At 44.6% G+C, this 12,138-nt stretch overlaps 1 protein-coding gene across 6 annotated transcripts in view; it reads left to right on the top strand.

The window, feature by feature from the left end:
- BACH1 (BTB domain and CNC homolog 1) overlaps positions 1-12,138 on the top strand; it is a 283,858-nt gene that overhangs the window by 156,214 nt on the left and 115,506 nt on the right. The window contains exons 6-7 of one of the 6 annotated variants that reach the window (XR_008674791.2): positions 2,606-2,785; positions 3,552-3,637. The exons of 4 other annotated variants lie outside the window; for them this stretch is intronic. The gene's annotated coding sequence lies outside the window, so the exon portion shown is untranslated. Of the gene's footprint in view, positions 1-2,605; positions 2,786-3,551; positions 3,638-12,138 lie in introns of those variants that run through there. One more of the 6 variants, XR_010132396.1, reaches the window with a different exon arrangement.

The following is a 12,138-nucleotide window of genomic DNA, read 5'->3' on the forward strand; positions in this document are numbered from 1 at the left end:
GCCGAGATAGCGCCACTGCTATCCAGCCTGGGCGACAGAGCGAGACTCCGTCTCAAAAAAAAAAAAAAAAAAAAAAAAAATCTATCTTTACATAGATTTAAGCAGTCCAGAATCAACTATAGATGAACCACATGGATCCAAGGTCCCTCTGTGGTTCCCTCCTTGTGCCTGAATGCAGAATGGAATTTGGGGTGGCTGATACAGCAAGGGCCACAGTGGCCTGGCGCTACCAGTTAGAAGCTAGAACCTTACAAGCACTCTGTAGTACGTTGGAACCCAGCTGCCTTGAAAATCGGTGAAAATCAGTACCTATTGTTTTTCCCAGCTACACCTAAAAGGCCTGTGAAGTCTGCTTTTCCCCTGGAAACTGCAGCAGTGGCGTCTTGAGGCCACCTGCCCTGCCAAGCACCTGTGGGCGCTGGGCCTTTCCCTGTGAAACTGCTGTGTTGCTGTTGATGGAGAGGGGCCCACCGGCGGCTGCTGCCCACATTTAATTTATTCCATGTTGCACCCACTTTCTAGGGCCTCTTGCAGTCCGTGAGAGGTGTGGAGGGAATTTCTGCCAGTTGGGTTTAAGATCATGGGTAGTACATTCCAGAAAGTGGGTGTTGACTGACAGGCATCAGGGGGAAGCTAATGTAAGGATTTTCCCCATTGACTTTCCTTGCCTCAGTTACCACTGAGTACCTTCCACAGCCTTTGGGTGCACCAGGTACCGTGTTCTAAGAATATAATTTTTCTCGGACAGCTGCTGTCATGGCTGGGGATTGGCTTGATTTCAAAACAGGTGGTGCAAATGCTGTGATAATCTTGTGTGTCTCATTATTAACGCCGAGCCACTTAGACTCTTGGCATTGAGCCAGTTAAACTCCTGAGTCCCTGAAGGAATTGCACTATGAGAGGCGCTCCATATCTCTTCTGAAGTCCTTGCGCCTTTCACTTAAGATGCCCCTCCCCACCAGCCTCTCCAAAGGCCTAAGGAGACCAGTTAGGGCTCCACAGAAAGTCATTCTCTGAGGAGAAACACCACAAGCCACAACGATCCTCTAGATTCAATATGCTCACAGCCTGCTTTAGAACCTCTTACCCAGACCAACGTCACTCCTGTAAAAACCCACTTGGCCTAATATAAACCTCCACATACAATCGAAGGTAAAATGTCACGGCCTCTACTGCACCCCATGGTTCACAAGACTCCCAATCACATGCGTCTCTTACTACCCAAACTCTGCTCTTCTGGTTTTGATTTTTCAATGTCTGTATACAATGCCGCCCTGCCAAATGTTGGGTTTCCAAAGGAACATTGCATATTCCTTTCCTGAGCTATGAAGAATTTGAGAGAGAAAATAAAGGAATGGTAGATGGGAAACCAAAGCAAAACCTCAGTTGCTGATAATGGAGTAGCTTAGCGTGAGAGCCTAGTGCAAACTCCAGAATGAGTCAAGTTGACCTTATCAGGTTGTTTCTTGTTAGAGGGAAGTAACTTTTCCACCCATGGTTTCCATGAAGGGAGATTTTCCTCTGGGCAGCATAGCACCACCTATACTCCGCTAATCAGCATGGTGGTGTGGAGGTGTAGAGTGCTAGTGGTGCTATTTGGAGACAGGCACATCCCAAGGGGAAGAATGGCCATGCAGGGCAGAGGACAACCAGTTATTTTCAGATTTATCAATCAGCCAGCGCACTCCATCTCTGCAGGGATGAAGGGAGCAAAGAGGTTGAGGGAAGATCATGTTCCAAGGTCAGAGTGTAGAAGGTGAAGGGAAGAATGTGGAAAGGAATTACGTGGAGGCAGAGTCTGGGGGCTTTGAGAAGCTTGCAAGAAGAGAAAGAGAAAGATACCCCAGAAGAGGAGCAGACTCCCATGAAAGCCACGAACTTGCCCTCTCATCTGCACGCTCCACTACTAGCGGGAACATAGGTTCAGGTTTAAAAGCCAAGCCTGACCTTGTGTTTAACTGCAGACACTTCTTTTTCCTCTTCCTCATCTTATTCTTAAAGTATAAATGCAAAGATCATCGAAAATATTTAAAAATTGAGCACATTACCTTTTCATTTTAAAACAGCCATCCTTTAAAACAGACACTATTTTCATTCTGCACTCTTAGTTTATACTTAATCACTGTCCCGAAAGTCAGCTGTTTTCTAAACAGTTAATTTCCTTCTTTCAGGAGACTGGACCTAAATAATTTTCCAGATACCATCTTGATATGCAGGTTTCCCATGTGATGTGAATCTCTTGGCAGGAGATCCTGTTAACAATACCCAGCACACTATATGAAAATATCCACTATAACTTAAGCTTTCTAAAGTAATACCTATTTGGTCCACCTCAGAAACTGACAGTAGTTCTGTTTTGAGCTATTAATTTCAGAGAATCTTCCTTTGTGAAATAAGCATGCTTATGTTTTCCTTGCTTTGATTTAAATGATAGCCTTAACTGCTGGGCACAGGACTACTATTAAAACCTTAAGGATAAGATTTTCTGAAGAAGGAACTCGTTTTTTAAGCACTGTGTTTTCATCTCATTTGAGCGTTTACTCTGGGTTTTAGAAGACCTCATCTGTTATGCTCAACATCTGATATTTGAGGGGTTCTGTTTCAGGGTTCTGTGGAAAATCTGATGTGCCAAGAAGTGTTCCATACCCTTCTGAGAACTTTGGATACCTGCTCAGACAGCTCTGTTTCAGCTAAACAGTAACATCTGGGAGGGAAGCTTAATGTGGAATCAAGGATGACGTTTAACACAGGAATGAGGAGTAGAGCACATAGCTGCTAAGATAAGGTAGGAGAATTTGGCTAGTAAAAGCACTTAATAGCCTGAACTTGTGTTTACTAGGACCTGGGAGAGCAGACAGCTGCCAGCGTACTTAAAATAGGGTGAGTATGAAGTACGCACTTAAGGACTAAAAGAATTGCACAAATTTAAGCAATGACTCAGTTACAAATCCAAGCCCCTTCAGAAAGTACAGGAACTATGGGGAGGAATAGAAAGAACATAAACCTGCAGTGAGACAGACCTAGTTTTCTTTTTTTTTTTTTTTGAGATGGAGTCTTACTTTTTTGCCCAGGCTGGAGTGCAGTGGCGCGATCAGAGCTCACAGCAACCTCTGCCTCCTGGGTTCAAGCCATTCTTCTGCCTCAGCCTCCCAAGTAGCTAGGATTATAGGCGTTGCACCACCACACCTGGCTAATTTTTCTATTTTTGGTAGAGACAGGGTTTCACATGTTGGCCAGGCTGGTCTCGAACTCCTGACCTCAAGTGATCCACCCACCGCGGCCTCCCAAAGTGCTGGGATTGCAGGCGTGAGCCACCACTCCCAGCCTAGACCTAGTTTTGAAGCCTGCTTTTGGTGCTTAGCCACAGTATAGCCAAAGGAAAATTACTTAATGTCTCTCAGATAGAATTTCCTTATATGTATGTCTTTCATGTTGGGACTTCTGGTCCTCGAGAGCAAAGTAAGACTGACTCAAACTTCTACTCACACCTCGTGAAAATTCAAATCAATTCACCACATTGAATGCCTTCTTTAATTTGCTCTGTTGCCCAGGCTGGAGTCTCAGCTCATTGCAACCTTTGCCTGCCAGGTTCAAGTGATTCTCCTGCCTCAGCTTCCCAAGTAACTGGGACTACAGGTGCGTGCCACCACACTTGGCTAATATTTGTTTTTGTTGTTGTTGTTTTTTTTTTTTTGAGATGGAGTCTTGCTCTGTTGCCCAGGCTAGAATGCAGTGGCATGATCTCAGCTCACTGCAACCTCCACCTTCCAGGTTCAAGCAATTCTCCTGTCTCAGCCTCCCAAGTAGCTGGGACTACAGGTGCTCGCCACCACACCTGGCTAATTTTTGTATTTTTTAGTAGAGATGGGGTTTCACCGTGTTGGCCAGGCCAGTCTTGAACTCCTGACCTCAGGTGATCCACCTCAGCTTCCCAAAGTGCTGAGATTACAGGCGTGAGCCACTGTGTCCAGCCTAATTTTTGTATTTCTAGTAGAGATGGGGTTTCACTATGTTTGCCAGGCTGGTCTTGAACTCCTGACCTCATGATCTGCCTGCCTTGGCCTCCCAAAGTGTTGGAATTACAGGCATGAGCCACCGTGCCTGGCCGGTTACAGTTTTTTAAGAAATGGCAATGGAAGGCCTCACTGAGAAGATGTAAGAACTGAAGGAGGTGAAGTGAGTTTTAGTGGTTACACATTGCAAATTATTTTTGGCTAAGTTGTAAGTAAAAAATAGAGGAAATAACCAATCTTGTATGGTTGTAGTAAGAATCAAATGAAACAATGTATGGAAGAGTGTCTACCAGAAGGCCCCATGACACAGCTAGCATGCAATAAGCTTTCATTGTCTTGTATAGAATGGTACCATCCAATTCAGTACCCACTAGCCACATGCCACGTGTCACAACCCCCTTATTTTCTTAGTACCTTTTTGTCAGAGGTCCCCTCTCTGTTCCTCCAGCTTGCCAAAATTCACCTCCATCTCCTTTGCAGCATTTGAGAAGGAACTGGCCAAGAAGCGTTTTTGGAATTCTTAGCTGACCACCCACCTCCAGCCTACAGAGGTGGTTGAAAAGACTAAGAAGAGTTTTTTGGAGAAGATAGAGAGTTTTGTTAGAAAATGTGGTAGTGCTGGGACTGTAACCTTCTTAATCTTAGTGAGGGGGGCTATGAGATGTCCACTAAAAAAGCCTTGACATGAGTCACCTCGAGTTTGGGAGACACAAAGGACTGGCACCTTATGCATAAAAAATATTGCTTGAGTAGATGGATGAAACTCCTGTGGCAGCAGAATAGAGTGGCATTTGGGAAGAAGTAGAATTGGCACTGGTGGGGGTAAAAGTTATAGGACTTCAGCCACCAGATGTGGAACCTAAATGAGGACTGTTCGTCTGAGGTCATTTCCAAGGGGATCCTATTCAACAGGGCTTCTGCCAGGGAGGGAGGCTGCTTTGAAAGAGAAAATCTGAGATTTACCCTCAGGTACAGAAGCTGAGGGATTGCTCATGGTCAACCAATGGAGCTCTAAAAGATGAGCGGGAAGCTGGGTGAAGAGGAAGCATGTTTTGAGCCAAGACAATTGCATATGCAAAGGCTGAGGGATGAGAGAGGGCCTCTCATGGTTTATTTGTAGAGCTGAAAGATGTTTGGTGTGGTTGCATGCCATGTATGTGTGGCCGGGGATAATGAGGGTTCCAAGTTGGAGGAGTGACATGTGGTGAGTCAGGAGAGGGGTGAGAAGAGTCCAGACCTTCTCAGGTATATGATGAAGTTTGACATTTATCTTAAGGACAATGGGAAACTTTTGAAAGGTGTGATATGATCAGTCGTGTGTTTCACAGTTTGTTTTGGCTGCAGTGAGGAGGGTGGATTGTGGAGTGGGAAGAGTGGAATGGGAGATACCAGTAAGAAGCCACGGCTGTAGTCAGACAAGAAGTTAGGTGGACTGGACCAGGGATGTGTTCGTGGGAAATCAGAACAGTGGCCAGATTCATGAAACATGGCAGAGATGACTGTCCTGAGGTAGAAGAAGAGCTGGTAAAAAAGATAGAACCACAGACAATCCCCAGGTTCCTTTCTTGAACAACAGAGTGGAAGATGTTTCTGTTCAATGCGATGGTGAACACGAGGTCAGAGCAGGTTTGTGGAACCAGGTGTTAAATTCAGTGATGAGTGTACTGCAGGCAAGGCATGCTGTGTGGCACCCATGTGGTTGTTGACATGTAAGACTTCTGCTCAGGAGGAAGATCTGGGCCAAAGCTTTACATTTATGCCTTTGGCATATGGTCCACTTTTGAAGCTACGTGAGAGGAAAAGCTTGCCTGAAAAGTGTGTGTGTGGTGAACAGAGGAGATAGCCCAGGACAGACCCCAAAGGAATACTGATGATTGGGAAAGAAGAACTCACAATGGAGATAAGGAACACTAGAGGAGAAGGAAGATCAGAAGCAAGCAAGATCTTGCAGCAGCAAGATTTATTGTGAAGAGTGAAAGAACAAAGCTTCCACAGCGTGGAAGGGGACCAGAGCGGGTTGCCCCTGCTGACTGGGGTGGCCAGCTTTTATTCCCTTATTTGGCTCTGCCACATCCTGCTGATTGGTCCATTTTACAGAGCACTGATTGGTCCATTTTACAGAGTGCTGATTGGTCTGTTTTTACAGAGTGCTGATTGGTGCGTTTACAAACCTTTAGCTAGACACAGAGTGCTGATTGGTCCGTTTTTACAGAGTGCTGTTTGGTGCGTTTACAAACCCTTAGCTAGACACAGAGCGCTGATTGGTGCGTTTTTACAGAGTGCTGATTGGTGCGTTTACAAACCTTTAGCTAGACACAGAGTGCTGATTGGTGTGTTTACAATCCTTTAGCTAGACAGAAAAGTTCTCCAAGTCCCCACCCAACCCAGAAGGCCAGCTGGCTTCACCTCTCAATCCCCCCTCTAAACAGGACACCCCAACTGCTGCTGGGAATTGGGCGATGACTGCTCTAGCTACTTCCTGCTGGATAGAGGCAAAGAAGGGTCCCTGCAGTTGCAGTGTCTTCCGGAGGGGAACTCTCTAGGCCAGTGAAAGGGCCAGTGAGTCGGTCCAGGGGTCCTCGGTAGAAGTTGTTAGTTTAGCTCATTTGGGGTTCCATTTGTAAGACCATCTGTAGCTTGATGGCCTCGATTCTAGAGGAAACAGATTTGACAAGGAGGTTAAAAATAAGGGTCCGAAGGTGAGTAATAGCAAGATGGCTGCCACAGGACCTAGAAAGGGGAGAAGCCATGTTGCCCAACTCCAGAGGTTGGTATAAGAGTTTTGAAAGGCGTTGTCTGATTTCAGAAGCCTTTTCCTGTAAGCGCCAGGCGGCATCTCGTACTATCCCTGACTGATTAGTGTAAAAACAACACTCTTCCCCTAAGAAGATGCAGAGTCCTCCTTTCTCAGCAGTGAGGAGGTCTAGGCCTTGGCAGTTTTGGAGAGTCACTGCTGCCAAAGAGTCTATTTGGGATTGTAGAGTAAGGATAGATTTCGTTATTTCTTGCAAACTATCTGAGAAATCCTGTGAGAGTGTGTGGTAGTAGGATAATGAAGTAGATAAACTGGCTATTCCGGTTCCTGTAGCAGTAGCCATTCCTAACCCTATTAAGTAGGGTATTAGTTGTATGGCTCTGCACTGATGGACTTGAGCTTTGAGGGGAACAGATAGGGTCTGATTTCCATAAGATTAGAAGTTAGTACAATACATGTTACACTGTTAACTTCTAGCAAACTTTTGTTGAAAACCTTGTAAGTTTGGGGTTTTAATTTTTCTTTGCTATTAATAAAACCTCATTCAGTCCATATTAACTTAGAATTGGTATAGATGGCTCCTTCCTGATACTGTAAGTACTTTAAGGTTTGGCTGAGTGCAAACAGCTGCATGTTTGAACAGACCAATTATTAGGCAATTTTCCTAACTGCTTCTACAAGAGTTTCCTTATCACTTACTGAATACCCATTGTGTCTTTTTTCCTTAGTAGTTGGGGAGGAACCGTATATCATCCTGTCCTGAAGGGAGTTCCTCCTAGATCTGGTCAGACCTTTGTATGGTAATTAATTAAGATTTAGATCCCGTTAGGAAACCTGCTGGGTTAAGGATTTTTGATAGGAAGGTTGTGGGTTGTCAGTGGCTTCAGTGCTTTCGGGCTCCGCCCTTGTTTACACTGACAACAAGGTGATATTGGAGTGTTATAGGGTTACAGAGAAGACCTTCAATTATCAATTATAGGTTTTAAATTTACCCTGGCTTTTAATGGAATAGGGTACACTGTTTTTCCTTTACTACTTCTATCTATCTCTTTCTCTCTCTTTGACTTCTTGTCTGTCTCTTTCTTTCTCTCTTCCTTTCTGTTGCCTCTGCCAGCTGCTTATGCTGCTGTTTTCCCCTCTCCTTCCCCTTTTGATGGCTTTGGCAGTGTAAGACTGCCACCTCCTTGGGTTTTTACACTGCATGCAATAACTCCATGGTTTCTTTGTGATATTTAATGGGGGTTCCCCCAGAGGTTAGTAACTCCCTTTCTTTCCATATTGCAGCATGGGCATGTAGGATTAGATAAGCATACTTGCTATCTGTATACACATTTATTCTTCTTCCCTTTCCCAGTTCTAAGGCTCGGGTCAGTGCCACTAGTTCTGCTAACGGGGCGCTGGTCCCTGGGGGAAGAGGCTTACTTTCAAGTACTGTTACTGTGGCATAACCTGCCCTTCGTATCCCATTCTCCACAAGTGAACTTCCGTCGGTATATAGGTTAAGGTCAGAATTAGCTACGGGGACTTCTAAGAGATCATGTCAGGCGGCATAAGTCTGGACTACAATTTGTTGGCAGTCACGCTCGATTGGTTCCCCATCCTCTGGGAGAAAAGTGGCAGGGTTGAGGGCCACGCATGTACGTATTTGAAGCACCAGTCCCTCAATGAGTAGCGCCTGGTATCTGAGTAGGTGGTTGTCTGATAGCCATAAACTTCCTTTGGCACCTAGTATGCCATTTACATCATGAGTAGTCCAGACAGTGAGATCCTTTTCTTGTATTATTTTGATAGCCTCTGACACTAAGATGGCCACCGCCACAACTACCCTTAAAGAGTGAGGCCAGCCTTTCGCTACTACATCAATTTCCTTACTTAGGTATGCCACTGGTTGTGGGGTTGCCCCATGAGTCTGAGTAAGGACTCCAAGAGCCATCCTTGCTCTCTCTCTGATGCATAAAGAAAAGTTTCATCCTGTGGGAAGGCTTAAGGCTGGAGCTTGAGTTTGTTCCTTCCAATGCCCAGACTTCAGGGTTGATTCCCTCCTCAAGTAGGGGACAACACATGGGTAACTCGTTCCCCATATTCATGTAGATAATAACTCCAGCTTTGGCTACTCCTACTGGATCTAGTGGAGTCAGCGTGATCCGCTTCTCCCACTCACCTAGTCCCCACACGCCCTGAGAGCTAGTCCCTGTGGTCTGATGTCCACCCCTCACTTCTTCTGCCCGTTCCTTATACTTCCCTGCTGGAGTGACTGGAAGTGGGGATGCTCTTCCCTGGACACAGGGGAGAGGGAGGGCCCCTGGGGTTGTCACTTCCTCTGCCCTTTCCTTCATGGGTGGGGCAGGAAGGGTACATTTGATGTTAGCAATTCAGCGTAAAAGTGAAAACTAATTTGGCCTCAAGATTTAAGAGTCATCCAAACAACAGCTACAGGGCTAATATCTTTAATCTTTACACATTTGACAAAATCCAATAAAAAGAACACCAAACTACAGCAAGACAAAGGAGCAACAGACATGGGCCTGCAGAGGACAAAAGAGAAAACAGGAGCACTCAATAACCAGGAACTCAGGGACTTTGGAGGCAACCTGTGTGGGTTAAACATGCTTTTGAAGATTTTTATCATTATTTCTCATTAGAAATATAAAAAGTGGGCCAGGCGCCGTGGCTCACGCCTGTAATCCCAGCACTTTGGGAGGCCGAGGCAAGTGGATCACGAGATCAGGAGTTCAAGACCAGCCTGGCCAACATGGTGAAACCCCATCTCTACTAAAAATCCAAAAATTAGTTGGGTGTGGTGGAGGGCACCTGTGATCCCAGCTACTGGGGAGGCTGAGGCAGGAGGATTGCTTGACCTCAGGAGGCAGAGGTTGCAGTAAGCTGAGATCACACCACTGCATTCCAGCCTGGGTGACAGAGTGAGACTCTGTCTCAGAAAAAAAAGAAAAAAAGAAAGAAATGTAAAAAGTGCTAAATAGAAGTAAAAAATATATCAAATTAGAAAATAAAAAATGAGGGGGAGTGAAACTGGCATTCTAACACAAGGTGGGTAGTATTTAAAATAGCTTTTATGCTTTGGGGAAGCAATTTGATATTTTATTTAAAACATTTTAAACTAGCCATAACATCTGACCCAGTAATTGTATGCCAAGGAATCCATCCTGAAAAACAGTAATCTTAAATTTTAGGACTATTATTAATCCATAATAATAATAATAAAAATTTCTTTTTATATCAAGATGTCCATCATAGCATTTATCATAGTAAATAATTTTGAATAAACCTTTAGAAATGGAAAAAAGCAAAGCACTATATTGTATCTCTACTCAAACTAAGATTTGACACTGTACTCGGCTCTTTTTATAATTTTTCCCTTAATCCTCACAGTAAAATCAAACGTTTGACACAATGATTGTCCCTTTATGAGATTTTAGCTAACAAAATGTTTATGGTAAACATGGAATAAAATGAAAAATACTCATGACAGATGCTAAACATGAAAGCAAGTGATTTACGTATCTAGTATGATTATAACCAGGTATATCGAAATCTCTCTGTGAATAAAAAAAATTGACGTCCATCTGGGGTGAACAGTTGTTATTTATTAAAATTTGCTTTTGTGAGTACTCATGAATCTTGAGACAATAACCACCACCACGATTATAAAACTATCAAACATGATTTTAAGCAAAGAAAGAAATGGGGAAAACCGTGAAAGGAAAATAAATCTCAAGACTCCAGAATCACTAAGCCAAAGGGAAAAGTCAAGCTGGGAACTGCATCAGACAAACCTGCCTCCCATTTTATTCCTAAATAAAATAACTACAGAGAAAAACAATAAAAATAAAAAAGCTACATACCTCCCTCACAATTTGCCCGCAAGGAAATTCCTTGTGAGCCTCAAGATCTTTACCCTAAAACAGTTCTGTTGAACTTCATCCTGGCCATATTAATTGATACCTTATCTTCACAGGCCCAGGACAGAGGACAGACAGAACTCTTGATCATTGCTCTGCTCACCTGTGACAAATGCATTTCTCATTGCTTCCTCTGACCTATTGTTTATGTAAAAATGCAGATTCACTGAGTCAGGCTAAGGCATCAGTGACTATTCCTCTATCCATTCCACCTCACATGTATTCAGTGAAAGGCTGATCGAAGACCCCAAAGAATGAAACCTTTTGTCCCTTATCTACCTCTGACCTGGAATCCCTTACTTCGAGTTGTCCCACCTTTCTGGACCAAACCAATGTACCTATTATGCATATTGATTGAGGTCTCATCAATGTATAAAATCAAGCTAAAATGTATAAAACCAAGCTGTGCCCTGCCCACTTGGGTACATGTCATCATGTACCCAAGACTTCCTGACGCTGTCATAGGCACGTCCTTAGCCTTGGCAGATAAACTTTCTAAATTAATTGAGACCTGTCTCAAATACTTTGGGCTCACAAAACATAGCTGTCCATCAGGCAGATATCTAAAAGCAAGAAGTGATATTTTACTCAGCTAAAAGCTGCTATCTTGTCGGCGGCCTCAGAGGCCTTCCACAATGAACTCCCTCCCCAACCCTCTGGCCTCATTCCCAGGCCCCTGTCCTCTCCTGGGAACTCCTGGGAATGTCATGTTTGCCCCATTGTCATCTTGTCAGTGAGGCTCCCCTGACTGCCCTCATTAAGACTGCATCTGGCCAGGCGCAGTGGCTCACGCCTGTAATCCCAGCACTTTGGGAGGCCGAGGTGGGTGGATCACCTGAGGTCAGGAGTTCAAGACCAGTCTGGCCAACATGGCGAAACCCTGTCTCTACTAAAAATACAAAAATTACCCAGGTGTGGTGGCACACGCCTGTAATCCCAGCTACTCAGGAGGCTGAGACAGGAGAATAGCTTGAACCCACGAGGTGGAGGTTGCAGTGAGCTGAGATGGCACCACTGCGCTCCAGACTGGGGCAACAGAGCAAGACCCTGTCTCAGAAAAAAAACAACAACAAAAAAAAACCACATGCTTCCTCCTTCCTACCATTCTACCTCCTTCCTACCATTCTACCTCCAATCCCCATCCCCGTGTCCTGCCCTCTTGTTTTCTCTCTTTGTAATGCCTGCCACCTCCCAACATAGTATAGAATGAGCTCGTTTACTTAGTCTAGTGTTTAATGTCTGTCTCACTCCACTAGAATGTAATCATCGCAAGGCCAGGAGATGCGTTTGGTCTGTGCTGCATCTCAAGCAGGACAATGGCTGGAACATAGTAGGGTCTCCAAAAATGTTTGTTGAATGTTGCTGATGGCGGCATCCTGGAGTAGGAAAAAGACTGAAGAGTGGAAAAAGAAATCCTGACATGAATTCTGGGCAAAGGCAAGCAGTAGCT

This window comes from Gorilla gorilla, chromosome 22 (assembly GCF_029281585.2).
Source record: "Gorilla gorilla gorilla isolate KB3781 chromosome 22, NHGRI_mGorGor1-v2.1_pri, whole genome shotgun sequence".
Taxonomy (NCBI): Eukaryota; Metazoa; Chordata; class Mammalia; order Primates; family Hominidae; genus Gorilla; species Gorilla gorilla.